The 5,782-nt window shown below is 40.4% G+C and overlaps 1 pseudogene; it reads right to left on the minus strand.

Moving 5' to 3' along the window:
* Positions 1-1,533: 1,533 nt before the first annotated feature.
* LOC144232233 (etoposide-induced protein 2.4 homolog pseudogene) lies at positions 1,534-4,880 on the minus strand (annotated as a pseudogene).
* Positions 4,881-5,782: the final 902 nt, after the last annotated feature.

Raw genomic sequence — 5,782 nt, forward strand, 5'->3', positions numbered from 1 at the left:
CCAAAGACAGGCAAAATGAAGTATATATGTCATTCTGAACTGAAGAGAAGGGGGCAGGGATATGGAGCTTGGAAGGAAAGGAATACACTTCACAGGAAGGTGGAAGAGAGTAAATGTTTAGTAAACAAATGTTGGCTGGACCAGTTCGCGACAAGAGCACACAGAGGACTTTGATCAAATGGGCCTTGCTGGGTTCCTCCAGTCTACCTACCTCGTTCGTATCATAAAGCAGTTACTATGGTGATAGAGTTGTGGGATTGCCGAGTGCAACGCTAAGAAAGAGTTCTTGAGATGTTTACAGTGCAACTTAGTAAGTTTATCTGAGTAGGATGGGGACAGGACCTGTGGGCAGAAAGCTGCAATTTTGCCATGTGAGGTTGACAGTTACGTGCCCAGTGCTCAAGGGGCGTGGGGGTCGGGTGGATGTACATCGAGTGTTAGATCATAAATGTCTTCTTCAAATTTCTACTTGTAAAACTACTTTTGCAAGATTTCTCATTCAGTTGGTTATTAACTATCAGTGAGACATACAGGGCAGTCTGAGACCCTTTAAGAATGTAGTGACCAGCACGTATTATATTTGATCCTTATGGAAGCTACTCAGGCTGTAGGTGAGCCTTCTGGGCTAAGGGTGAACATTTGTCTGCTTGTATCCTTCGCTCTCTTCCTGGAGCAAACCCTCTGTCTAAATTCTTTTTAGGCAGGTGAGGAGGAAGTAAAAAGCTGTTCATAGCTGCTGCCCTTTGATTGCTTTTTAACTCAAAATCATCTTCATCCTGAAGTGGCCTATCTTGGGGCAGTCTGCCTTTAGCCCTTATAACAGAAAACCAACAGAAATAAATGTATAAAATGGAGTGGCTTGAATTACGAAGTCCATTCATCCAAGGACAATGGGGGGTAGGGTGGGGAGGTGGTACGATAAAGGGCACAGGGAGAAAAACAAGGATTCACATCAGTCTAGACACAGAGGCCGGCAAGTGTTAGAAAAGCGTGGGGGAAACCCTGGGGCTCTTTCAGGTTTAGGGTGGTGTTAAAAATCCACAAATGGGTGTCAGGAAGATTGTGCCTTACAGTCACCAAAGACAAAAATCCCAGTTCTTCCAGGAGAAGGGAATATACAGAGGGCCCTGGGCAGAGTGGGGCAAGGTGATCAGGGAGACCCAGGAACAGGGAGCTGCCGTAGGGTCTTTCTAGTCCCCCCCACCCTCTGGATGCAGGTGGCTCCAGGGCCGGCATACACCCACTCAATGAAGGAAACCCCTCTGAGGAGGATCGGGATTCAGGGCAGACTGCAGATAGAAGGTCTTGTGGAAGAGTCTGTTGCTTAAGAAGATCACCAGGAAGAGGTGCGGCGGGCTCTTTGCTATGCTATTAAGTTGATATGAGTAAAGGAAGGAGGAGGGAGAGGTAATATACAGGGACTGCGTTCCTATGAAGAAAGTCAAGGGCAAACCACATCGAAGCTAGTAAGATCAGTGACTTTCAGACCGATAGCCACTGGTGGGTTTTGATTCCTTTATTGAACTAGGATGTTCAAAGCAGTTTAGGAGTAGAGAGGGACATATGCAGAATAACCAGGGGACCAGAAAGATGGGTGGGAAAGAGACTCACAACATCCCCTTCATGAAGAGAGTCCATAGCAAACTGCTGAAGAACACGTGAGCAATTGTTTTGCTGAGACTAGGGAATGGGGGAAGGATTTCTCCCTGATACCTCAAAAGCCAGATCAACTCTATCTGGAAACCAAATGGCACTGGCTGCTCTGCCAAGCACAGAGGGGGAGAACCCAAAGCACACTGGAAATTGATGTGAGAATGAGTTCCAACCAAGAGCAAACATCTCCAAGTGGCTCTGGATCACCAGTAATGTGTGCTGTTACTGACTGAAGCTCAGGGATACACACCTGATGAAACAAGTGAGAACACACTAGAAGACTCTGCCTTCCAAACGCAGCACTGGAAAATTCCAGGAACAATACATGGCTCCATCTCCTGCTTGTGCACTATGCCTGTTCCCTCTACGGTGACAAGATACTATTTGCCTTTCTTCAATTCTGCTGCTCTCTTTTGTCCTGGATTTGAGCATCTAGCTTCAAGATGGCACAAATAGCCCAGACAGAGACTTTGATTCCCTTGGCAAGGCCCTGGAGAAAGGTTTTGATGCTATCTCTTCACACCAACAGTATCAACTACACAGAAAAGAGACAAGGGTCCCCCAACATCTTATCATGAAGGACATTGGAGCCCTGGTGGCAGGGCCCCAGCCTGGACCCTCACCCACTGCAGACTGCTCAGTTTCTCTGCACTCGGTTGCTTCTCATGACAGTGTGTTCCCAGGGTCACACTCCCATATAATGATGAGTGCCCTGGGTTTGGTCATTGGACTTCCTCCCTCTTCTATGTATGCTTGTTCTTCTAGTGATCTCACCAAGCACTGTAGAGTACATTAGCATCATACACACTGATAATACCCAATGATATCCTCAACCACACTTCTCTCCTAAGAGAATACACAGGTAACTGCCTACTCAAAATCTCCATTTGGCTATTTAATAGATACCTGATAGGACATCTGTGTGACTCAATCAGTTGAACTCCCGACTCTTGATCTTGGTTCAGGTCATGATCTCACAGTTCATGAGTTCAAGCCCCATGTCAGGCTCTGTGCTAGCAGTATGGAGTCTGCTTGAGATTCTCTCTCTCTCTCTCTCTCTCTCTCTCTCTCTCCCTCCTTCGCTCTTTCTCTCTCTAAATAAATAAATAAACTTAAAAATAAATAAAAGCAAGAGACCTGAATGGCCACTGTCAGAACAGACACACACAATATTTATAACTTTACTATAAATATACTATATCTTTTTGTTATTCTTAAGTATAATTAGACAATCCAAAGCTTTTCATTTCTTGGATATAAATGCAAAATATATGTCTTGCTTTTCTCATTAGTTACTAATTAACTCAACAAATAAAAAAAGTCTGTGACTTCACTAACTTCCATTCTAGTGAAGGAAATAGTGAACACAAAAACAAATACATAATAGCAGAGAGGGTCAAGGGCTATAGCACAAAAGCAAGCCATGTGAAGGAGAAATATGGATAGGGGTGCTTTCTAGAAGAACATGAAGAGGACTTCAGTGATGAGGTGAGATTTTAACAGAGATATGAAGGAATAGAGGGCACATCCATATGGATACCTGGAGAAAATGTTCTAAGAAGAGGAACAGCAAGTGCAAAGGTCCTGAGGTGCAAACCCAAGTACAGCAGATGCTTTGTATAAGAATTCTAATAGTTTTATATTTTCCTCCCCCAAACTAAGGTTTTAGGGGTACTTTTCTAATAAAAAGATTAATAACAAACATCATGGTGATAAACTCAATATTATCTATGTTAAGTTACCTAAAGGACACAATATAAATTCTTGTGAAATCTTACTCAAAAACAGAAAAACCTCTCTCCAGAAGATTGCGTTAAATGCAACCAAAAAATTGAATAAAAGTTCATCAATACTTATTTGTGATAAATCTGTGCTTTTCCTTAAGAATCTAACCAAATAAAGAGATAAATAAAAGAGATTCAAGGGAGATATTTCAAAATCTAGAGGTTATTGGTTGTGGGTTGAATATGGATTGGGTCAATTTTAATTTCCTAATTGAAATTAATCTTGTAATTTTCTGCCTCTTGAGCTTCATATGATTTGTGTGGCCCTCAAAGTTGCTCTCAGACCATGCAGTCTTTGGCATAATGCCCAAAGACAGAAGGAGGACTAGGACTCATCCAGTGAGGAGTGAGCAGAGTCACAAAGCGCCTTGCCCTCAAAGCCAAAATTTAAGCCTGGATCACCTGCTTCCAGATCCAATGCTTTTCCCTTTTTATTTTCAAGGTCTTTAAAAAAATTCTAGATTTTTGCAATTATTTAGACATCTTTTCATGGGAGAACATACTTGCATTAACTTGAAATAATTTGGAGAAAGGTATATGTTATATTGGATTTATGCTTTATTAAAATTTGCCTGGGTCAAACCACGAATGTTACAAAATAATATTTATATATTATGATAATATACATGATTGCCATAAAGTCTGTAATCCTGCATAAGTATACAAAACTTGGAAATATCTCTACTGAAATAAACAGATTCTTTAAAGCACGTTGAGATGGCTATTCAAGGTGAAAGTTTATAATTAAATTAGGTAGCTATTTGCATCAATTATTTTAATATCTTCTCTTCACTAAGTCATAATTAATGAATGCAGACATTCTAGTAGGTTAATAATAGCATTTCCAAAATCACTGGATAAACAAGGGAAAGAGCTCTTTATTAGTTTACTTTTGTATTAATGTAAGATGGGAAAATATATATGCCTTCAAAAATTATGTCACTGGTTTTCAGCGAGGTGGATGTCCTTTCAAATCATTTTGAGTATGAGAATTTCTTTTTCAGGAAGGGAAAACTCAATTTTCAGATATGAATATTTAGTTATAAACCTCCTGAAGCTCTTGCTTACAAATCTTCTAGTGGTATCATTTCTGAACAGATCACTTATTCCCCATAGTTACAATGGATGTAGGATTGCTCTTGACGTCTCTCTGTCTCTTTGCTGCGGCTGCTGATTACCATGGGAAGTGTTCCAACAGCACTTCAACTCATAGTTGTGAAAACTTCATTGATGCCAATAAGCCTTTAAATAATGTAAAGATGAACGTCCTTGCTGATTCATGTTGATTTTCTAGTTGTGCTCACGGCAACTTTTTCTTGCTCTAACCAATGTTGGAGACTAAAAAAGGAGTGTCATATCTTTGGAGGTACTTCCTAAATAGAGCGGTACTGACTTGCTGCTGCCAGGTCCTGCGGCCAGGATTTTGCAAGCGTTACTTGCCATAGCATCGGACACACATGCACATTCAGTTTAATCATGGGGTAGAGTCAGGAAGCTCCCCATTGGGAAATACCTCACTCACTGCATTATAATACACGGAAACCAATGTCACACGGGACCAAAGAGCTGGCCCTGGACCACGGAGCTCCAAGACTGTGGCTCTCCAGACCCTCAATTCAGAAAGACCCCTCCAGGCCCTGCATGAAGTAGGTTTCTGAAGCTGTAGGCATTTGCTTAAAACATTAACAAATAGACCTTCCATCTCAGTCGATCGAGCCATTTCAGAAAATCTCTTTCTGGAATTCCAATTTCAATATTAGTCCAATCAAGTAAAAATTCTACTTCCTTTCTTAAAAATCCATTTGAATAAAGAACCCATTACTTACTTTAGATGTGAAAAAAGGGAACGGCCAAGATACTGAACAGTCATAAATTAATCTGTTAGCATCAAATATACTCTCAAGCAAGCAAAAATGTCTGACGATTCTAGATTACTGATAGTTTGGTTTTATTTAGGCTCTTGGTCAATAGCCCTTTCATAATTTCATTCAGATCAAAAGTAAACAAGATGATATTCTTTTTATAATGTTGCCTCTGGAGAAATAACATTGCCTGGGAATAGCAAAGTAAAAGAAAAAACAGAAAGTGATAAAGAGGAATCAAAGCTTTAGAAATTCAACTCGAAAATTTTGGAGCTTCAAAAATCATTCAGCTTTAGAATCAACTTCATTTCTACTTAACTTATTCGCCTATTCATAAATGACATTATGATAAGCTTACGATTATTTTAAAGAATTCCCTACTATAGTCATTGGAGTAGACATTACTGTCAAATCTGATGGCAATGTTCAAAGAAAGACTGAAGGCATTTTTCTTTGCTAACAAACTGTCACGTTGCAGGAGAC

The sequence above is a fragment of the Crocuta crocuta genome, unplaced genomic scaffold (genome assembly GCF_008692635.1).
Source record: "Crocuta crocuta isolate KB4526 unplaced genomic scaffold, BGI_CrCroc_1.0 scaffold94, whole genome shotgun sequence".
In the NCBI taxonomy this organism is placed as follows: Eukaryota; Metazoa; Chordata; class Mammalia; order Carnivora; family Hyaenidae; genus Crocuta; species Crocuta crocuta.